The sequence below is a fragment of the Notolabrus celidotus genome, chromosome 20, assembly GCF_009762535.1.
Source record: "Notolabrus celidotus isolate fNotCel1 chromosome 20, fNotCel1.pri, whole genome shotgun sequence".
Classification (NCBI taxonomy): domain Eukaryota; kingdom Metazoa; phylum Chordata; class Actinopteri; order Labriformes; family Labridae; genus Notolabrus; species Notolabrus celidotus.
The window spans coordinates 19,381,073-19,405,534 of record NC_048291.1 but is presented as its reverse complement, the minus strand read 5'-3'; the positions used below and the strand labels follow the sequence as shown (position 1 = coordinate 19,405,534).

The 24,462-nt window shown below is 41.5% G+C and overlaps 1 protein-coding gene across 8 annotated transcripts in view; it reads right to left on the bottom strand.

The window, feature by feature from the left end:
* Positions 1-24,462, bottom strand: part of nfixb (nuclear factor I/Xb) — a 177,111-nt gene that overhangs the window by 36,963 nt on the left and 115,686 nt on the right. The gene's annotated exons all lie outside the window — the stretch shown is intronic.

Below are 24,462 nucleotides of genomic sequence, written 5' to 3'. Positions count from 1 at the left end.
GCTTTAAGCTAACTCTGGTACAAAGCATCAAATCACAACATTTATGTTGAATATTGTACATTGTCCTTTTATCATTAAATCCCCCCCCCCTTTTTTTTTTTTCAAATTTGGCTATAATGCTTTCCAAACAGGGGTTCCCAAATTTTTCCGCCCCTAACCTCCAAAATATGGGTGCCAAAGACTTGTGACCCCCACTGTCCCTCAAAGTGATTTAATGTGGCTTTCTTTTAGCTGGTCTGCAGAAAATAAGCCTACCAATATAAGCTGGTCTGCAGAAAATAAGCCTACCAATATAAGCATGTGGCTGTGTTTCCTGTGCCGTTATGAATTTACCTACTGCTACTGATGCTTTTAATAATTAACTGTTCAATAGCCCTAAACTTAGGAGTCATCTGGCAAAAGAAAGGCAGAAAACTCATTACATTTACTATTTTCAAGGTTTTATTTGAAGTTTAGCTACTACTTTTGACGATATTCTTTACTAAAATGGGTAAAATGTGCTACTTTTAGATAACTTAAAAAAAAGAAGACATCTCACGTCCCCGCATTTGTGTCTCGTGATCCCCCAGGGGGTCCCGACCCACACTTTGGGAACCCCTGCCCTAAGGAGTGCTTGTAAAATGTACACTCCAGTGTTTGGATTGGATCTACTGTGTGTGTTTACCCTTTGCATATATAGGGCCAGGCTGGCAGAGAGCTGCCTGCTTTAGCTGGTTATGTTTGACCGCCTGGCTGCCGTTCTTTCTCAGATGCGTAATGCAGCATTATAGAGTTTTAGGGTTGTATCATATGCACAATTCAGGCCAATCACCCTGCAGCACTGACGCTTTAAGACAGTCCTGGGCCAAGTTTCCAAACCCAGAGTGAGGCCCCTTTTCAGGCAGAACCAGGCCCCCAGATCTCAACATCTTCTAAGCTTGAATCAGGGTCATAATCTTGGGTGGCATTAGCGGACGACGTGCCAACAATCTGATGCACTATTCACCCGATCTGTGCGTTGCCAAACCAAGGAAACAAAAAGACACAAACTAAATAAAGTCTTCACTCTGGGTCAGAAGCAAGAAGGGGAAACACTCAGGGATAGAGTTTCTGTGCTTTCCCGCAACACCCTGTCCCTCAATCTGTGAGAGTCCATCTTTGTGTCTTTCTTTCTCATTTCCTCTCACATTCGTTTGTTTCTGCTTCCCTTTCTCTCCCGTGCTGTCGCTCTGTGGAATCCTGGCAGCCATCTTAGCCCTTGGCAGCCATCTTAGCTTTGGCGGTACCACGCATTCCTGCTAGCTGACGGCACACCCACACAAACACATACACACATGCTCGCGAAGCACACTCTCTCTCTCATGTACAGACTCAGTGATCTTAAAAATAAAAAAGACCTGAAGAGGATATGAAATGCAAATGGAGTGAGGATGAAACCACAGGGATGTCTGTCCTGCTTGAGTCAGGTTACTTGTCCTGTTTGCACGTTAGAGAGAATGTAGAAGTGATGACGGGAATGATGGATGGAGGGATAGAGGGTGATCATGAAAGATAAACCAAGCCTCATTTCGACAATCCTCAGCTAAGTCTTCACTAGGAGTAACAACGGTCAAAATCTTTTCAACCTGTATGCATCTATAAAATCTTCCATGCACTATATGACACTTTTTAGGCCAATTTCAGTGCCTCGTTGTCATGACAACAGAGATGGCACATCAGAGTTAAAGTCTGTGATGGTAAGAGGTTGTTGAAGCCTTTGAGTGCTTATGTGTTAATGTTTGGCGGCAGTTCCAATGAAGATAACACAGTACGCATACTGGCACGAGCTCAATGTGTTTTGTTGTTTAAGTTTGTTTTTTTAAATGACACTAAATGGGCCGGTGGCTGCTGTGTTAAATAACGTAGATACTGCTGTGAGTCTCTTTTGTAATTATGGGCTTTAAATCCACTCTGGTTACACCAATCAATCAATCAATCAATCAATCAATGAATCTTTATTTGTATAGCGCCAAATAACAACAAACTTTATCTCAAGACGTTTTAACAAAGATAGCAAGTCAAGACCGTACTCTATGTTAAATTATTAACAAAGACCCAACATCAAGACAGGGTATGATCCAGCCCCCTCTTACAGACAGGACTCAGTCTTATCTCATCTTAATCCACCATGAGCATTGCACCTCGCAGTATTTAGCTGGTTACAGCAGCAGGGAAAACTTCTTTTAATAGGCAGAAACCTCGAGCAGAACCAGACTCATGTTAAACAGCCATCTGCCTCAAACGAAACAAACAAACAAAAAAAAGAATGAAAGAAACAAAGCAACCAATGAACGAACCGGTGACCAAAATCATAATTTTTGAAATATACATATATTTAATGAAATACAGAGATACAAGGTTTCTGCTTTATTTGGGTTTTTTGGGTGGGACCGATGCAGCATAGTATTGCAATTCTTGTGTGGCTATTTTGTACCAATTCATGGCCACCAAGTATCGACTTTCTATTTTTGAAGTTAAAAATATTAAAGTAGTTTTTGGTACTGAAGAAATTAAACTAGTCGTTTTTTGGTCCACTTAATGGTGCTGTTGAGTAATTTCCATGTGAAGCTGGAAAATGTGATGGTCCGGATGCAGATAAAGTCAGTTAACAAAACGGAAGCACTGATGAAAGGAATAAGCTGTACTGAAGCTCTACAGTGAAGTGACGCTTAGAGTCGGGTAAAAGAAAAAGAGTTGCATTAACTTGTGATGCGTGGACTTCATGGGCAGTGGATTCATCTGAGACTATAACAGCTCATTATGTGACAGATGACTGACAGCCGCTGTCTCACCTTCTCCAGACAACAGCAGTTGACGATATTAGTACAGTCGTCCATACATGTTTGCATTCAGTTAAGGTGATTTACTTAGGTTGATTATTGGGGTGTTATCACATTGTAAGTCTATGTGGTTGACTTCCATTGTGTAAAAATGTAAATAACTGAAGTTAAATTGATAGACTATCCTAACTGTTTTTCCTTTGTGTGCATAATAAGAGCTAGATCTCAATTATATTGTCTTGAGATACTATTGTTTGATTGGGCCTCTGGTGGTTCCCACCCCTACTTATATCATCTGATTAAGGTACCTTCATAGCGTCGCACAAATTGCTCGCTGGATTCGACCATGGAGAACGGAGACAGCAAGGTTGAATTATATCGGCGAAAGCAAGCCATGTATTATCTTTGCAGCTCAGGGTTAAAAAGCAACGAAAACAGACTTCAATGAACAACTTTTGCTTTTTAACCAGAGCAAGAAGCCCGCTAAGGCCAACTGAATTAGCTTTACAAAAACCGGTCCAGAGGGTGGGAGCAGGGATGGACTATGAGTGAGTGAATATTACTGTCTTCATGTGTTTTTTTCCTTACCCTTTTCCATTATTACAGTAATTGAGGCGCATTTCCTGTTGTGACATGGCTTTTGTATTTACAGTTTAAGGCTATATGCCATGTTTTTCATTTCTATACAATGCAGCACTTTGTTGAGAGTATGACACAACATTACTTTTCAGCCCTAGAAATCAGTTTCATTGCTGAAGACTTCAACTAAAAATCTTAGGCGATCCAGCTTGGGTTTGCGTTGGCTTGGGTTTGCAGTATGCAACGACACAAGCATTGATTAACATGTTGGCTTGAACGTGCATGTAGCAAACATGGATACAGATGCCTCTGAAGCACAATCATGCTCTTACACACAGAGAAAAACACACACACAAATTAATACACTGATGAATCACCCTTATCTTCTGCACACAGTTGCCCCAAGGCCCCCTGCACGCGCCCCAGTCAGAGATAATAGAGCAAAGACACACACAGGCCATCAAATATACAATGCTATCACTCTAATCACACACACAAACACAAGTAGAGACACAGAGTTCATTTTGTGTCTTCGTAAGTACACAGTCGCTGCTGATGCACAAAAGTTAACACCGGCTTTACATTTATCACACTTCAGATGCAGACAGTGGCTGAAACCTCACATCCAGGTCAATGTATACACAGTCAAAATCACGCTTACTTCATCGCTAGATTCATCACACACAGACAGAAAAACAACACATGGCAGCACATTAGAACGCACACATGAACATAAGTGAAAACCGTAAAGAGACACTTGACTGAAAACGACATACACATGTTCACTGGCTTGGTGTAAGGCATCCATTGCCAGCAGTAATGGACTCATTTACCACTCAGACATTTATATACAAGTGCACATTGCTCATACGGGCTCTTTTGGTAGTTAATTTACTAAACAGCTCAGAGTGTTTGAATTGCGCATTACAAGCACACATCGGCAAACAGGCCCTCTGCAATCTAATGTGCACTAAGTAATGGGGATTTTTAGACTGATGACAGACTGTAAAATCAACATTACCAGTCCAACACTGGAGATGAAAAATAGCAGCTCTGGATGCGAGATGGGTACCAACTATAAAAATACACAATTCTTTCATTCTCAAGCTTCAAATTGGGGTATGATTTCAAGATATATGACTTTCCGGACTTAATGTCAACACCTGGGTTTTGAATGTCACCTGTTACAAAGCACCCATCCAGTTTAAGTGTTTAGTCAGTCAATAATGGGAGTATGTTATGCTTATCTAATATTATGATCATCAAATTTTATCCTACAACTGCCAAGAATGGCGTTTGTGTACTTGCTAACAAGGCTACACATTACAAAACTGTAGATGGTAGTATGCGGTTCGCCATTGATCATAAAGCGGTAGAATAAGCACAGTCTAGCTAGCTGACGAGAGTCAACATGGTGTCATTGGTACAGAAGTTTTCAATTCTCAGAGGAGTAAGAAGTCTTCACAATGAATCTTAAGTGACTCAACTCATCGTCACCTTGAAGATGCTGGTAAAGGATACAAAGCAGGAGTAGCTACAGCTGGCATTAACATTAAGAAGTGCTGTTATACAAGAGGCTTTTAAAAACTGCATTAAGTTAGCTAGAGACAGTCTAAAGTCAAAAGCAGTTAATGACAAAATCTATGAATTTGTTGCTCTTGATGATAAACCTGTCTTTGTTGTAGAAGACCAAGGATTTCATCAGCTAACAGCACGCTGCTACTTTTCAGAGGTATCCCAACCTGCCCCGATTGATGTGGTCTCCACACATATTCACAGTCTGATCAACAACAATGTAGGCAACATAAGTTACACCATGGACACATGGACTTCTAAAGTTAGTTCAGTAATACACCATAAACTGGATGGAACAAGTCCTGATCAACTGGTTTCTACAGAAGCATCATGAAGCCCAATGATAAAGGTCACCATGATGGAAATCCAACTAACCCAACTAACTTCTAGCCAAGATTAAAGCAGGTGAAGAGTTGGAGTTGAGGCTGTAGCCAATCTCCTGGGCAAACAGCTAAAATGAAACCTCTTAGCTATACCAATAATTATGCATATCTATGTATAACTCTGCATATTGGCTTCTTATTCTCCTCTATCCCTCTTTCCAACCCCAACTCAGTCGAAGCAGATGGCTGTCTAACATGAGTCTGGTTCTGCTCGAGGTTTGTGCCTATTAAAAGGATTTTTTTCCTTGCTGCTGTAACTTGCTAAATACTTCGAAGTGCAATGCTCATGGTGGATTAAGATGAGATAAGATCGAGTCCTATCAGTAAGAGGGAACTGGATCTTATCCTGTCTTGGTGTTGGGTCTTTGTTAATAGTTTAACATGCAGTACAGTCTAGACCTGCTATGTTGGTAAAAGTGCGTTTGTTGTTATTTGGCGCTATACAAATAAAGATTGATTGATTGAGTGATATTTCAACATGGCAATGTATAAATTCATTGAACTGCATATATCTGACTGTCATAATACTGTATCAGCAGCTTATGGCCTATGGGCCCTTTGACTTTTTGTCTCCACCTTCTGTGTACAGTGTCATCTAAGGATAGCTCCCCAGACATGGTTCAGTTCAGTCAAAAGATAGGGGCCTTCTCCACTGACCGCCAAACACACAATTCTACTGTCCAACTGTTTTCTCTCTTATCCTCTCCGTCTTACTCCTGCCTCTTTCTTTCTCTCTATCTCGTTGAAGCATTTAAGGATGCAGGTCCAAACCAAGGGAGAGGTTCCGGTGGCTGGTGGTGAGGCTTTCAGCAGTGTGACTGCCCCCTGGTGGCTGGCTGCAGTATAGGTCAAAAAATCTGTCAGTCAAACTTTAAAAAATAAATACATGTCGTACGAATGTTTCTCACATCCGTATGCTGTGGTGATATGTAGTTAGTATGTGACTGTTTTGTGTCCAAGGCCTCTTTTTCTGAAAAGTTTCTTTTTCGTTAGTTATTAGAGTTTAAGAAACAGGGTTTTACTTCCGGGTTTCCTTTGATTCACAGCCGCCGTAGAACGAAACTTCAAAGGACACACAGCGTCTTATGACGCTACACTGTAGGGTGGAGTTTATTACAGTGGCTTCACAGGCTCTGGCTGCACAATGGCGGCGCCCAGGAGAGGGATTTTTTGGCTTCAGAACTGTACAATGGGAAGAGGCGGAGCCACGCTGTCCATTTTTATTTACAGTCTATGGTCCAAAAGCAGTCATTCTTGGTAGGCTGTGTTAGCACAAGCTGTAGCTATGTTTTGGGCTCTCCAGATGTGGCATTGGAAAGCCCTAAATGGACTGCAGTGCGCATGGATATTGAGATATATACAAAATATACAGTAACACTGACTACAATGTAGTATGCATGCACAGCCTCATGATGAGGGAAGATGGATGTAAAGCAGATGCCATACAGCCACTGACTGGCATATTTATATATACAAGTATGTTTGAGTCTAACTGTGTGTGGTTGAACAGTTTCACCCCCTCTCTCCACCTCCACCCCCACCTCCCATCCACCAGCCTCTGGATAAAGAAACCAAACAGCCTCCCCAATTGGGTTTCGCTTAAGAGGTTTATCGGTATGTTGCTAAACATTCTGACCTTTTTTTTAAATCTTTAATGCGCTTAAAATGTTCCAAACCCTCCTAATCCCCACGGCTATCCCACACAGATGTTCACTCGGCTCTTTTATTGGACATCATTTCTACCTTTTTTTTCTTCTTCTTCTTCTTCTCCTCCTCCTCCTCCTCCTCCTCCTCCTTCATCCTCTTCACAGCCCTCTTCTCCCTCCTCCGTTTTCATTTTGCAGATTTTTTTTCTCTTTTTTTCCCAAAAACTCATCACCCTCTGATCGACCCCCCCTCCCGCCCCCACCCATCATGGACTTCAATCTTCTACAGGCAAAGCTCATCCTGACCCTGGTTTTTTAAGCCAGTCATTCTTATTGGACACTGCTGCAGTTGGAAGTAGTTAATGGTAGCGTATGACTGTCCCTTCGGTGACCTGAGCTCACTGTGGCTGCCTTGGGTTCGGACAAACAAACACAACTGTGAAAGAAGCCACTTTCTCCAAAGGTGTCTATGGATGTTTTGCCTGGGATTCGCTTCATTAGAAAAAGTACAATTGAGTGTAATAACATAATAACCGGGATATGATCTAATCTTTTTAGTTACAGAGTACTTCTAGTGAGCAATTAGGCCATCCAAAACAGCCGCTACACATCTGAGTCTTATAATTAAACTTAATCCTTTCATTTCCTTATAATTGCACATTAAGCTTTGCTCAGTTACTTTTGTTTTTTCCAAATTCAGAAGTGGGGATCTGACACTGATGGTTGGTGATAACTGAAAATCTGTAGGTCTGATATGACGTAACCCAATATAACTATATAACAATGTGTTATAAATAGGTAAATATGAATAGATATGCCCCTATCGTACAATATTATCTCAATACTTGGGACTGTCCTTCCTCTTCCATCCCCCCACCTGTTCCCTTTTCTTATCAGTCCAACATTTCATTTACCTGTCATACTAGCCTATCTCCACTCCCATCATTAGCCGCCACCTTTCTTATAGTTTGCAAGTTTATCTTAGTAGTGAGCCATGTGCTCTGATTCCTAATCCTATGTATTTTTCCCTTCCTTTCCCTGCCAGTACCTTCCTATGAGCTTTCTTATTTACAACAAATTGCTAAAATGCACCTTTTTTTTTTTGCATGCATCCACCTGCATTTGGGTTCTAACCTTGTTACCTATGCTAAGAACATTAACAGTAGTGTCAGCAGGCAAGACCCTACAAGTCTTTGTGTAAACAAATCTATCAAGACATCAGAAATCCATACTACAGCAGACTGTCTGTAACCTGGGAGACAAAACTCAAGGCAAGAAAAAAAAAAACTACATGTGGCCCACACCAGCCCCAAACATTTGTTCAAATATAGCATAAATAGCATTAGAGGTTTACTTTTATAAGATTGATAGATCTGATGATAATACAGTTGGAAGCAGGACTTGAACTTGTAGTGGATTTTCACAGTAAGGTCAATTATGAAAAGTAAATTATCTGGACTTGCATATACAGCACAGTTATCTAACCTATCATATAGTTTGATGGCTTTTATTTTGAAAACAGGAAGACTGAGGCTTAAAATGTTGTATTTATATATTATAATAATACAGACCTATAGGCTGCGCTTTGTTTATCCAGGCAATCGATAGCTCTTTAATGCTCATAAATTATGCAGTCGTGCTCATTTTGACCCTCTTAACTAGCACACCTGATCCTGGTTTATACTTCTGCATTGACTATACCATAGTGGCCATAGTGGTAATGAGCACGATATACTTGCACATCAATGTGTCCGCGTTGCTCTGTGTAACTCAGACGAAAAGCTGGTAGGCAGTGTGGTCTCAATACTAGTCAGATAGCCTGTTTCAGGTCTTGCTAAGTTTTTTACTTGCATTTTTACAGTGACAGAATAGAGAGGAGATGGGCAACACAATGTCCCCCAGCAGAACAATCCCAAGGTTTGCAGTCCTTGAAAAGGGCTATGGTGTAGGCTATGGTGTCAATTCAGTGCGAAAGTATAAACCAGGCTTCAGGCCAATCCATAGGTATGTGGATATTTTTGAAAACAGTATTGTCTCTGCGTTTTTGACCTTTACCAGGTTTATTGTAAGTGAAAACAAAGGTTTTCAAAACAACTTTCAAGGAGGATACTTATAAAAACTAAATATTGTTAGTTTTAAAGTTGAAAGCAATAATTAATGTGTGCCCTACTTACATCTTTGCATCAACTTGTGCATGACAATTGTTGTTTATATGTATTGTCCATGCACCAAGATCATGGGCTACTGGCTTACATGTGCTCAATGCAGTGAGGTTTAATTGCATGTTTACAAGGAAACCTGGCTGTTCTTCATCATTATAGTATGGGGGCGAATAAATATATCGGGTACAATAGTTTTTAAATCACCACACTGTACACTGTTTACAAATTATGCTAATTCAAGAAGACACTCAATACATATGCGAACTATGTTCTTCAATGTATTTTAATCTTTTTTTGTAAATGGAGAGAAAAGTTCTCTGTAGTTAAGTGAGGATGTAGCCTTAGGTTTGGATTGTCAAGATGCACTTCATTCCAAACAACAACCTTTGTTAACATGTGGATCACGTGTTGTCATAGTGTGATCACCACCTTTTTGTGGGTGGGTGACTTTATAAAATGTACAAAGGACCAATACTGTCACAAGAGAACACACATACAGACAGGGAGAAGTCTCTGTGTGAGAAATTGTGTGTGTGTGTGTGTGTGTGTGTGTGTGTGTGTGTGTGTGTGTGTGTGTGTGTGTGTGTGTGTGTGTGTGTGTGTGTGTGCGTGCGGAGAAGAGATCTGTGACATACAATCAATGAATCAACACTTTAATATTGCATATTAAAGTTCAACTGTGCAGTCTTAGCTCTGAGCACACTGTATAAACATGCTGTATGAACATATTGTAAAGCTGCAGGTGCCTGAGGTGGCTATAAGAACAGTTTTAACAGCTCCTCTACTAAATTATCTAGTTAGGTGACCTGACAGTCAGTTACAAGATTTTATTACATTAAATCAACTAAAAACAGAAATTTTGAAGAGACAAGCATCTTGCATTGTTTTTGAACACTGTATTTGTTGAGTGACTTGTGACAAAACAGAATGAATGTGGCCAGTTTAGTAGTAAGAAAAAACCTTACAGGTGCAACTCAACAAATTAGAATATTTTGAAAATGTCATTTCTTTTTGTGCCGTAGTTTGAAAAGTTAAAGGTTTACATATTTTCTATTAATTAAGCCATTTTTGTTTTAATTTGATCATTGGGGCTTGTAGCTCAAAGAAATTAGAACACTTATACCTTGAAATATTAGAATATTTGCTAAAAAACAATAAAAATGAGTATGTACAATTTCTAAAAGGATGTTCATTTATATACTCAACACTCACTCGGTCTACAGTGTATTAAATGTTCACACTTTTAAATAACTGAGGGATACTATTGAACTTTTTCATGATATTCTCATTCCTTGAGTTGCATCTGTGTCACCATATTAAGTGTTCCGTGACTGAAATAACGGCCTGTAAACTTTCAGTGGGACCACTCACTTTTAGCTTTCACTGTTAGACTGATTTTCCAAAGATTTGGGGACTCTGGGTTTTCTGCTGTAGAACGGACTTCCCCTCTTGCTACTTTTGGCACTTTCCTGGGAAGTTTATTTGGCTTCCATATCCACACCCTGCCTATTAAACCAGCAGCTTTCAATTCTGGCAATTCCCTTAGCATAATGGTGATTTTCAACAAAACAGCAGTCACAGGCTCTTGGGCTGAAAAAACTCCATCTTTTTGATCTGATGAATCTCTAAATAATCAATGTTTGTTCCCACAATCTGTATAAAAGTGACAATAGTGAATCTAGATGTAGTTCACCGCATGCCTGGTATGTAACTCCATGTGACAGCACAGCATGAGGCCATGTGATTAATTGTGAAATGAATTTCTGTGCTGGTTCTGCTGAAGTGTGAATGTGTGGGCCGGAGACTATAAATACATCAGTTGGTGGCTATGGATGTGTGATTGTGTCTCATATACGTTTTATGATGGCGTATATGTGCAAAAAATTCTGGAGAGCACATGTTGAGGCACAGTTGGAGACAAGCGTGTAAACATCTGTGACTGACAGGTTGAGCGGCAGAGTGTAGGAGGAGAGACAGCGTTCTTTTTTAAAGAAACGTAACATGCGTGTGCATCAGCATGTAGAGCGACTCGTGGGAGTATTTGCACGTGTGTGCTCCCTGTGCGTCTCAGTCCGTGCACTGTTTGTGGGAAAGTTCAATAAATTTAGAGAGATTATTCTGTGTTAGATACACATCTGTGTGTTTGTTTGTATGTCTGTGTGTGTGTGTGTCTGTGTGTGTGTGTCTGTGTGTGTGTGTGTGTGTGTGTGTGTGTGTGTGTGTGTGTGTGTGTGTGTGTGTGTGTGACTGTGCACTGCGTGGCCGCCTGGCCCGAGCCCTGTGCCAGCAAGGAGCAGGTGTGGGGAGGCAGCCCTGCGTTGCCCATTGCCCATCTGCGTGGCCGTCTGTGTGCCTCCTGCGCCCTCTCTGTGCCAACGCCACACAGAGCTGGGGAGCCAGGGGGTGAGAGGGGGGTAAGAAGGGGTGAGAGGGGCCTAAAGGGAATCAACTATGGGGGAGAGAATAGGGCAGGGAGTAGAAGGGATGGAGGGGTGATGGGGAGGGGAGGTGGTTGGCAGGCTGCCCATGCATGCATACCCCCTTCCACTTTCTCCCTCTGCCCTGTTTCTTTTATCTTTTATCTGTGCCTATGCTGATGAGCTGTGATGTACAGGGACTGGAGGACAGGAAGAGAGAAAGAGTGACACATAAACCCAGCTTTTCACTACCCTGCTTGTTCTCAGGGTAGGAAACTTTCCCTCTATATGAGCCTGATGTGCAGAAATCTGAATCTTACTCTGAAAAGAATGGCTTAGACGTATTTATGTGTGTCTGCTTTAAACATTTCCATCAAAGATTAAATGTAAATCACTAGAAATGCATATGGGAAGGTGTTATTTCTCCAGTTGGCCAGCAGATGTCACTTGTTGACAGTCGGGGGAACAGCGCCGGCAACACATGCTAAAGAAATCTGCCTCTAGTGGGGGGGGGGGGGGGGGGGGGAGAGAGAGAGAGAGAGAGAGAGAGAGAGAGAGAGAGTTTTGGCAGGAACTGGGGTGTGGGGGGTTGAAAAGCTCTCGCTTTCGTCAAAATTCCTATCAACCTAAAAAACATCAGCGTCTCCACAGAGTAAAGTTACAAATTTCAGTGAAAAGTCATTCTTTTTTTTGATTGGACAAAATCAGGTTTGAGTGTTTCCATCAAAAAAAGAAAAAATAGGTTTAATCTGTACGTCTGTTCATCCTGACTGCATTTGTAAAGCATGTTTCTTTATTTCTCATAGCCAGAGTAAAGTTACTAAAAGTCAGTCCATTCTTCAGACAAAGCGAAGCATAAGTAAACATATATGTAAAGCACTACACACACACACACACACACACACACACACACACACACACACACACACTCACACTCACACACACACACACACACACACACACACACACACACACACACACACACATATACAGAAGTGAGTATAAAACGTATAGCTCTGAAGTTTACAGCTCTGAGTTAAGACATGAGCCACCCTGTGTGGCTCCCTGTTGTGATGAGTATGTGTGTGTCTGCGAGTGTGTAGCAGCAGGGTCTGGGCATAAGTGGGAATGGGGATCATGTGATGCCAGTCTCTGCCAGGAGCGGGGGAGAGACAGATAGAGGAGGAGGAGGAGGAGGATGAGGGGGGAAAGCAAAATAAGAGAGAAAGAGAGGTAGAGGGAGAACAGAAGTGGAGACAAATAAAAAACAAAAAAGGAGTGAATGAGACAGGGAGGAAGAAAGGAAGAAGGGGGGGGAGGGGGGGGTGAGAGAGGGAAAGAGTGATAGACTGAGAAAGGGAGAGAAGAGGAGGGTGGGTGGGTGAAGGGGAATTGTGAGAGCTGTGGGAACGTTTTGCCTGGCCAAGAAAGACGTGAGCGGGGAGAATAAAAGAAAGAATGAGAAAGAAAGAGAGACTTGTTGGCAGAGCAGGAGGAGAAGAGAGGAGAGGAGAGGAGAGGAGAGGAGAGGAGAGGAGAGGAGAGGAGAGGAGAGGGGAGTCGGGTACGAGGGGAGGGGAGGGGGGGGAGTGAGAGCAGCATACAGTGGGCACCAGCAAGGGAGCAGACACGATCAAACCCGGCACTACAGGGGAGATGAGGAAAAGCAAACACACATACCGCCGCCGCAGCCACCGAGCGCCATCAATTTGCAACAAGCCAAATATTCACAAGTATTCTCAGTTTCCCCCATTAATAAAGCTCACACACATCACTATGCTCACAATGTGTGTGTGTGATATGATCCAAGCCTACTGCTGACAGTGAGATCATGGTGACCTGCCACTCAAACTCAGACTGTGTGTGTGTGTGGGGGGACTATACAGGGAGCTGCAACATGACCTTTTGAACTTTTGGCTGGGCATTTTATCAACGTTCCCCACTGGGTCAGCTTCCCTCAGGACAGTTTCTCAGCACAACACTCACATTTGACTAATCTGTGTAGCTTTCAGAAAAAATAAGCATTAATAATACTGTAGTCAAGGCATAAATCATAGCGGGGCAAATCAGGAAATAGTCTGTACCCTTTTTAAAAAAATGTAATTTTGGGGCACTTACACCTTTATTTTACAGGACAGCCAAAGAGAGACAGGAAATTTGGAGTGCAGAGAGTGGGGGATGACATGTTAGAAATGGTCAAGGCAGGGAGTCGAACCCACGACTGCTGTGACAAGGACTTTAGCCTCTGTATATGGGAAGCATGCTTAAACCGCTCAACCAACGGCGCCCCAAAAGATTTGTTTTCAATAAATCATTCTTTATTTATCAATCAATCAATCTTCATTTGTATAGTGCCAAATCACAACAAACCTTATCTCAAGACGCTTTACAAATGTAGCAGGTCTACACCATACTCTATGTTAAATCATTAACAGAGACCCAACACCAAGACAACATAAAACTCAGTCTTCTCTCATCTTAATCTGCCATGAGCATTGCACCTTGCGGTATTTAGCTAGTTACAGTGGCAAGGACAAACTTCCTTTAAACAAGCAGAAACCTTAAGCAAAACCAGACTCATGTTAGACAGCCATCTGCCTTGGCCAAGTGAGGGTTGGAAAGAGGGATAAAGGTGAATAAAAGTGAGAAAGAACAATGATAGTATGATGATGATGATGATTTTCAAGCTGCTTTGATCAATAGTTTGTATTATCTAAAGCTCCTGTGAGGCTCTTTCTGTTTGTGCTGATTTTGCCCCCCCCTGTGGTCCTTTCTGATCTTGTCCTGTTCACAAAATAATCTCATCTTACTTTCTTTGAACAGTCAAATGTATAACTCATGAAGAATCTGTGCTGAGGAAAATTTGTACTCTGTTTATATACTATGGGCTCTTTTTTTCTGAGTTATGTCAATCATCTGGTCTGACACCTACCCTCCTCTCAGTGGTTACAGGCATTACACATTTCAATGTAGAAATTGTAAATCTTGGTGCAGATGGTCTTGTTTACTTCTGTAGGCCATTAAGGTGATCACTGTTAATTTTAGTCTATTTGATAACCAGTTAAGAACTCCCAACAGGAGCTTTAATGCATTAAACATATTTCATGCACTGAGAAAGGTGTTGCATACAATTTAGATACCGTTTTATTTTGGTTTCAGAGTCTTTCTTGTTCACTGAATATCTTTGGTTCATTTTCACAGCCGCAGCAGCAAGCTTCCAGCGAGACACCTGCTCTGAACAACAACAGACAACATTAGCAACATGTTAATTTCCATAAGGAGTCATTTCAGCTCAAAACAGAGCTAAAGAGAAAATTTGCAATATTCTCATGGTAGCCATTCTCCGCTGATGTCACTTTCAGGGTGGGAAGATCAAACGGGGTTACTGTGTCATTCTGCTTCTATTCAAGATGTTAAATGTTAAGCATTGAAAGAAATCAGCCACAAAAATGATATTATTCAGAGCCATATCTCAGTTAATGTTAAGGTAAATAAAGCTAAGTCACAACACGTGATGATCATTGTGAGCATATGTTTGTATGATTCCTCCTTTTACAAAATATATCATGTCCATCACGTTAATGCAAAAGCAGAGAATTTGCACCCCTATTGCATTAAATAAGACCATGTGACCTGACTTTGTGTGTCTAAATCAAAGACTTCAATAAAATTGTTGGGTCTAAGTATTAACAGCTTGGCAGTAATAACAATGGGACAACAGCAATGTAATAAAATGTGAAAAGTCTTCATTGTCCCTCAGACTGCAGGGTAGGCATGGTGTTTCATTCAAAGGCAAGCATCTAAAAATATATATATAATGTTGTCTTCATTCTTAAAGATGACAGTATGTTTGCATTTTGACAGCATTACACTCAAAGCCAGACTCCACTTTCTGGCTCCAAACAACATTTGAATAGTGTTCAGGCAACACTCCCATCATAAATGGATGTCATCACAAGGAAACATTATGTCACTCTTCTCACATTTGAACATAATGACAACAAAACATTATTCAAATTACAAGACAACATTGTTGCAATCGCAGCCTTCAGTCTGATCCAGCCGGGGCCAGAAAACACTAACGATTTATTTTGGGTTTGTGAACTATGCAAATAAATGCTCCCAAATCTATCTGGGGCTTGGAGGACGTGTTTTATGGGGGTTGTAAAACTCCACACAAACACATAAAGCGGGCCTGTAAAAATTATGTATGCTCTGCATAAATGCTCATTTGGACTAATGAATTAGGGGAGCGATGGCAGGCGGCTTTAAACTCCACATCCTCCCTGGGTGATGCCAGTGGAGGCATAATGTATGATGAGCATGATTTGTGGGTTAGTCTGCATGTCAGATTGTCTGTGTGTAAATAAATATTTGTGTGTTGGAGGAGAGGAGTGTGTTGCTTTTATGTGTGTGTCTCTCAGCAACTCCCACATGGGCTATATTTTGTGTCAAATAAGGACACTTAGAGAACAGCTCTATCAATTAGCAGTGGGACATCACACTAGGGCCCTACCTTCTGATCTAATATGATCGTTTTAAATAAAGTTTGAACATTTGTTCTTATTCTTTTTACATTATTGCCACACTAAACTCTCTATCAGCACGTGGCGGAGATGTTTGAGATGTAAAAAATGAATTACCAGTTTTCTCTAAGCAGAGGCAGAACAGTAAAACAGCTGGAGCCAGATTGTTTCTTAGTGTTAAAAGTCACATCATCAAGCTTTTTAACTAGTTTTTTTATGAAGGATAAAATTGTGATATTTGTTTTAAGAGATTTACAGCAAATTGTGTAATGTGCAATGACAATATAGGCATTCATAATGGTGCTGTCAGATACCACGATGCGTTTGAGGTCTGAAACTAAATTGCACACCATAATTAAGCAACTGTAGCCTTTTCCTGCTTCTCCCGTGATGGAAAATAACGACACCACTGTGTTTTTAAATGGCACTTTTCCCTCCAAAGAAACTCCCAGACGGCTCAGTTGATAAGTCAAACTAATATGCACTTTGTGCTAACAGCTAATCAGACTGTTGTCAGTGGGAAACTGCATCACAAAAAACAGCAATTGGGAGTGTGTATCGCCAAAGACCTGTAGAGGAAACTAAATCGAAGCAACCAATCTGGAAAAGTTGCGTTGTCATGCTAGTTGTGCTGCTATAGGCTTAGACTGCTGGGGGAACTGGTGCACTGACACAATGGGATCCTATCTCACGCCCCACCTCCCTCCATCACTTACTTTAACTCTCCCTTTCCCATTAAAAGTTACTAACCATAAACCTTTCTGGAGTCCCTGAGCTCCCTTGTCTCGTAGGTTCCTCTGAGTCACTGCCGTAGACGTCCTACTGACTTAGACATCCTGCTGCTGTGCACCTTCCAGACTCCTGCTGATACGGGCATGCTGGACTCCAGCGGCAACAGCTACTACTACTACTACTACTACTACTACTAGTACTACTACTACTACTACTACTACTACTACTACTACTACTACTACTACTACTACTATTCGTCTCATCACTATCATCGCTCTCTTTCCCTCTTATTCTCCTCTATCCCTCTTTCCAACCCTAACTCGGTTGAGGCAGATGGCTGTCTAACATGTGTCTGGTTCTGCTCAAGGTTTCTGCCTGTTAAAGGAAGATTTCCTTGCCGCTGTAACTTGCTAAATACTGCGAGGTGCAATGCTCATGGTGAATTAAGATGAGATGGGATCGAGGCCTGTCAGTAAGAGGGGAATGGATCTTATCCTGTCTTGGTGTTGGGTCTTAATAATTTAACTTAGAGTATGGTCTAGACCTGCTATGTTTGTAAAGAATTGTGAGATAACGTTTGTTGTGACTTGGCGCTATATAAATAAATATTGATGTGTCTTTGTATAAACTTATGACTGCAATGATACATCTATCTCTCTAGATTGGCAGCTCGTAAACATGTCCTTATCCTTCCCATCCAATATCATCCAATCACACACCTCTATTTTACACTGTAGTTAACTGCCTCATCCCCAATTCCATCTGGAATAAAGTTATTGATATGTCAATCTGTTTACATAGCCCTACTGTAGCCTGTTATTGTGAACTCTTTATGTCTCTCTCTGCCTTGGTGACTATAACAAGTTTTTACTTTGTGTTAATTCTTTCATTATCAATATGTTTGCTTCTATAAAACTTGTACATGTCAAGCTTTTTACTTACACTCTGACGTGCTGTAACCAAGATGTTAGGGGGCTATATTTTAAACAAGTTAATAATGAAACATAGGCTATTATTCTCCACTGGTGTCAGAGAAAGGGATAAGGTGACAAACAGTGTCCACACTGGTGTGCACAAGTGCACTGGTGAAAACTTAAAAAGGACATTTGATTATGGTGTCTGGTGTTGCTATATAACTATAAGGTCGATCGGTGTAAAAGTCTCAGTGACAGCTGTCTCATCTGAATGATCCCTCCACAAATTGAACGCGAGTCCAAAGATCATCGTCAATCTACTTTTTCGGCCACAACTGTTGCCAGGGACGCCCTCGCCTGTAGCAAACGCAGAACACTGGAAACTCTACAGAAACCTTTTTTTTACTTTTCTTCTTGACAGCCTTGGCAGTCTCTTTTCCTCTGCACTGGCCTAAATCCCTGCCACCACATTGGTGTAACGCCATAATGCAGTTAAAAATGACAAATTCAGGGCATCTGCCTCACCGGTTTGGCTCAGTTGATGCAGTGGGCCCCCGAGTGTGGAGGCTGCGGTCCTCATCGCACTGGTTTCATGTGATCCCCCACCTCCCACATGTTTTGTCTCTCTCAAGCTGTCCTTTCAATATATATATACTAGAGATGACCACAATTAATCGATTATCGATTAATTGATTGTTAAGAAATTACTCGAAACACACATTTTTGTTATCAATTTTCCGTCACGTGGAACAAACATAATGTGGTCTCATATTACACTCATCTATCAGGGAGGTGTTTTAAGTTTAAAGCATGTTTGGATATGAATCAGCTGTTAAAGGTGTTGCGCACAGCGGAGACGCTCAGCTGGAGGCTGCGGCTGTGCATCAGGTCTCCAAGTGCGCTTTTTAAAAGAGGATCAATACAAAACTGCTGCCAACAACAACACGGACACAAAGGTTGACAGCTTTAAACAGGATATTTCCCACCTTTGGATACAAAGGCAACAGACAGGTGGGGAATTCAGGTACGCTACGTTTACAGACCAACAACATCAGAGCCGTCTGGGCTTTTCTCCAGTGGGACTGATTATGACCCGGTTGCGCTCCTGGCTGACACCTGACCGAATACACATGTTTATTTTTCTCAATAAGAACGAGGAGACAGAAAACTGAACACTGAGTCTGAAGTACTTTTCTGTTAGTATTATGAGCCTTCACTTTATAAGATTATGTCCGCGGAGAATATTTTAATGAGCCTGATCGTTGACATTCTGCGTGTCAAACATGTACCCCTATTCAATCCCGTCAGTTATATGCATTTTGTTGCTGTAGAAAATACAATTTAGGGGGAAAACAACCTATTTGGCATTGTTTTTGACGTAAGAATAATAATGTTTTTTTTTTATCAATTAATCGATAATTGATCGTTAAGATTTCCAAAAATCGATCACGGAAAATACTCAAAATGTACATCCCTAATATATACATATATAAAATGAATATTAGAAAAGACACATGTAAAAATACCAGTTATTTAATTTTTATGTTTAGATTGTTTGTCGTTTTATATTTTCACCAAATAACTGAAAATGATTGACAGTGGTATCATTTAAGACTGAGGTTAATAAGGAGCTTTAATAATGTTATCATTATCAAAATCAACAATCTCAATCCTTTTTGAAACTGCTTTTTCATACTTTATCCACTGAATAGAAAGTAGTGCAAATAGAGACCTGTTATGTTTTTCCTGTATAGCTCTGTGAACAATGACAACTGCACATATTCAACAGATGATCTGAATCATGTCCTTGTAGGGGCAGCCCTTTGAAACATACACACACACACAATAGTTGACACACACAGACAGAAGCACTAGTGGTAGCTAAACATCCACAAGTACTCCAGTAAACTTGGCAGCTGACTCATTCATCCTCTTAAGATTGTGGGGGCTTTCAAAGTAAATCAGTTACAATTCTAAGGACAACACAGCAACCTGCCGCAAGAATCGAAGAGGTGGGAGGGGACAGAAACATTGACAGAGGAAGAGATCTAGAGTGGCAGATGAGGCCTGAGAAAACAAAAAAACAATCAGCCAAATGAGGGCAAAGACAGAAAGAGAACCTTTGACCACCAGCTGTCTGGGAGTCACCGCCCAGCCGCATTTGTCAGTCTGTGTCCCCAGATGAACCTAACCCAAGGGTCAGTCGCTCCCAGCACAGCCGTGTGTCTGTGCTGTTTGTTTCCCTGTGTGCACACACACAAACATACACACTGCTGCAGACTTGTACACACACAAGCATTAGTGAACCTTACAGTGTGTGTGTGTGTGTGTGTGTGTGTGTGTGTGTGTGTGTGTGTGTGTTTGTGTTTGTGTTTGTGATCGTGCGCACGAGCTGTCTGCTATCTGTGTCAAAGCTGGCTTTATCTCTCAGGCAGATAAGGTGAGTAAACAACTGCCCTAGCCTTCCTATCTCTGGCATGCTCGCTGATAAATGCTCCAGCCTCTGCCAGATGTTCCCCACCAGTACCAGGCCCGGGGAACTCAGGCAAGTCCCAGGCTCCAGCTGCAGCCATAGGCCTGAAAGTGAAAACCTACCACAGAAACCCAATTCTTCTTCTTCTGACTCAACAAAATCAGGAGTGAAGAGAAGGTGTGTTCTGTAGCCTAATAGAACATCATCAGATAGCTGTCATGAGTGGACACGACCACACTGACAACATAAGTGACTCAAAAGGCATGTCCGTACATGTCAGAAATAGAGGATTAGCCTAGTTCAGACAGCTTATGGCTTCACTCGGGCTCTCCGTCGGTCAAGCTGATAATTGGAGATTTATGCCTACCATCTATCAATCCATCTATTAACTTATTAACCCAGATAAAAGATTTAAAACCTTCCGTCCTCCCCCCTCTGCAGAATCAACAGGAGATTAAACCCATGCCAATCCACTTAGTGGGTTCAACTAAACATATTTATCAATAAGTATCACTCCATTTTCTGCTTTCATATCGCTGCATACCAAAGTGCTTCACTTTGAAATCTGACCTAAGTAAAAAAATCAAAACAGACATGCGCTAACAGTTAACTCTTGGGTTTAAAAACAAATGAACAAAAAAACAGAATGTGGTCCATTAAAGAGGGGACACAGTCATGATAACTTGTTGGTGGTTTGCAAAGTTAACCATGATTGTAAGCTTTTCAGGGTGTGGTACTTTTAAAAAGAACGAGACTCTGTCTTTGCGTTTACCATCTTTGCAATGCACCTTGTGTGAAATCAGACACTAGTGGTGCGTTCACACCAAACGCGAATAAAATCATTCGCGCAAATGAAGTGAATTCATCGGGCGCACTAACCGCGAGGCAGAGCTGCAGGAGAAGATTAAGTTGAGACGGACTCTCTCGCTTCGCCTACCTGCACTGTTTTTAACCGTTCCTGTGTGCGTGAATGACCAACAAATAAGTTGTCCTGTTATTATAAAGCAACGGAGAACTGACTTTTTCCTGTCCGCAGTCATTCACGTGTGTTAATTGATAAACTCCCGAAAGAGCAATTAGACGCTACGAGCACGTGTCAACTAATCTAATCCCTATATAATCCTGTTTCTGTTCTTTTCATGTTGAATGAAATAAATATTTAGAATTTTAAATTTTGAGATTTTATTATTAAACAAATTAACATTTATTACCACATGAACACACAAAAGTACCGAAAATTGGTACCGTTGAGTACCGGTACCGATTCCCAGGTACCGGGTATTGATAATGTATTGGTTCAAATGTGAAAGATACCCATCCCTAATTGTGTGACGTATGGACCAGCGGAGATTCCCTCATCTGGAATATATTGGACACTTTGATTCTATCACCGTGAAGCTTCCCCAAACTCTGTGACTCTACCTGTTTTTATGGGATGAGGAATAAACAGGAGCTCACTGTGAGGACAGAGAGTGAGGAGGATTATGTGGTGAGTTGTGAAGAACTTTGTCAGCTATCGGTCGTTGTAGTAGGAAGTTAGCTCTGCCCCTTTTAGCACAACCGGCTTCCCCATTCAATGTCGGCAAGCTCAACCTTGTCACTGCGGTCAAGCCAGCCTCCACTTCTGAAACGAAAGTCAAGCCAGCCTCTACTGTATTCTGTTTGATGACAACAGACAGCTGTGGCGTGGGAACCCCCCTCCCTCTCCGTATATTCGCGTCTTGAGCAATTTTTTATATGCGATTTTGATGCGCGAATTGAGCGAGTCATTTGCGCGAATGGAGCGAGTAAACACAAAACATTCTTGCAGCTGTATTTGCGCGAATAGCTCGATCGTTTGCGTTTGGTGTGAACGCACCATTAGAGAGAAAGGTATACTCTGCTGCTCCGCTAATGAGCGAGTGCGAGAAATAGTGCTAAAAATTGCAGTTCTGCGAGTGTCAGCTTGTCACAACCACACAAAAAGGTTGATCTTTACAGCAAACGTTAACAGCCTGGTTCAAAGAAACGTTTTTTGGCCGGAATAGCAAATTTATCTATCGGCACACACTGTGCAGGATTTAATTTTCTCAATAGACGTTTTTTACCCATGACATACAGGGATTTTTTTTCATGTTAACTATGCCTAAAAATCACAGCACAAATATAAAACACATCAGAAAAGATAGTTAACACCAATAAAATCACAGAAAAAAATGGGGTAAGCAATGGGGGCTCAAGCTGAGCTTCTGATACCAATTGCCTGTTCCTCTGAGTCGCTGCAGCCTGCTGCTGTGGACGTTCCCAATTCCAGCTGCTACTGACATGCAGGACTCCAGTGGCAACAGCTACTACTACTACTACTAGTACTACTACTACTACAACTATCTGTCTCATCACTATCATCGCTCTCTCTGTCTTATTCTCCTCTCCCTTTTTTCAACCCCAACTTGGTCTAGGCAGACGGCTGTCCAACACTAGTCTGGTTCTGCTCAAGGTTTCTGCCTGTTCAAAGGAAGTTTGTCCTTGCCGCTGTAACTAGATAAATACTGTGGACCGATTGTCTTTGGTCATTTTTAAAAGACTGTGACTTGGTAGGGTTGGTCCTAACCAGTTTTTCCCTCTATAAACCGAGGTCAAAACTGATTACCTGATTCCTGAAAACAAAAGGGTGGATTTCCACATTTCCAAACCATTGTTGATTAAACTTTTTGAACAACCAGTTCCCTTGTCTCATAGGTTCCTCCCAGTCGCTGCCGTAGACGGACAGCTGCTCTTGACGTGCCAGACTCTAACTGCTACAAATACTAATATCATTCTCACCATTATCATCTCTCTCTTCCTCTCCCCCTATCCCTTTTTCCAACCCCAACTCAGTCTAGGCAGATGGCTGTCTAAAATGAGTCTGGTTCTGCTCAAGGTTTCTGCCTGTTAAAAGGAAGTTTGTCCTTGCCATAGTAATTAGCTAAATACTGTGAGGTGCAATGCTCATGGTGGATTAGGATGAGATAAGATAGAGTCTTGTCAGTAAGAGGGGACTGGATCATATCCTGTCTTGATGTTTGATTTTTGTTAATAATCTAACATAGAGTACGGTCAAGACCTGCTATGTTTGTTAAGCGTCTTGAGATAACATTTTGTTGGTATTTGGCACTATACAAATAAAGATTGATTGATTGATTGATTGATTGATTGATTGAATACATCAGATTGTTTTTACGGTAGGATTCCTTCCAGTGTGCATCATTCATGAGGTTTTGTGTCTCTATTACAATAACTGACCCAGTAATTCAAAGTGGTATAGGTGAAGGGCTGCGAACAGTGCTGCCGCTAAAGCCCAATTGCTGATATGCCAACTTTTTTAAATCCATGATTTCTAAATCATAGAAAAAAAGGAGATATTAAAGAGGTACTGGAGTACTATTTTTTTTCCTTTTTACATGGGGCATCCACAAACTGCAAGTTATGTTGCTATTTGTTTATTTTTTAGGTGACCATAGAGTAAAAATATCTAACTGTTCATCATTTTATAAAAACAGTTTTTTTTTGTGATCACCTTTTCCTGTTACCTACTTTCCAGAAAATTCCTAGTTCATTTATATGGAAACTCAAGTCAGTGTGTCAGTGTGTTCTGCGCCTGTGAAGAGATGAAATGTCACTGCCCTGCCCAACAGCTCTGTGGTATTAAATGGAGAGGACGTTCAAGTCGTGGGGCAGACCAGAGGAGCCTGCATCTGTTTGGCAGTTGCTCAGAAATGTCTAGCGTTTCACACTACGCCTCTGGGATCCACTGGAGAAGCTTAGCCAGAAGTTTATGAAAAACAGAGGGAAAGAAGGAACCAGGAAGGAGAGAACAGTTGGGGGGTGGGACGGGGGTGAAATGAGTGAGGGCCAAGTAGAGGAGAAGAATGAGCTTGCTGACATGAGAAGACAGAAAGAGAGATAGTAGAGAGGAGGAGGTTGGACAGCTGAAATGAGAAAGGGACCCGTTTTAGACGATGATTTGATGTTTTCCATTCTGCCTGCTGTGGATGTGTGTGTATGTGTGTGTGTGCACATGTGAGTTTGCAGGGGTTCTCCTGAGGCCCCTGTAGAGCCTGAAGGCCCTTGGTGGGGATCTATGAGGAGATTTAGGTGAGGAACAGGTGTGATTACACATCAAAACCCCTGGCTTTAAGTGTGTTGTTCAAACACTATGAAAGAAGAACAGTGTGAGGATTTGTGTTTATGTGCACAACCGCCCGTGCACATGAAGGTGCATGATGCATGCAGAATCTG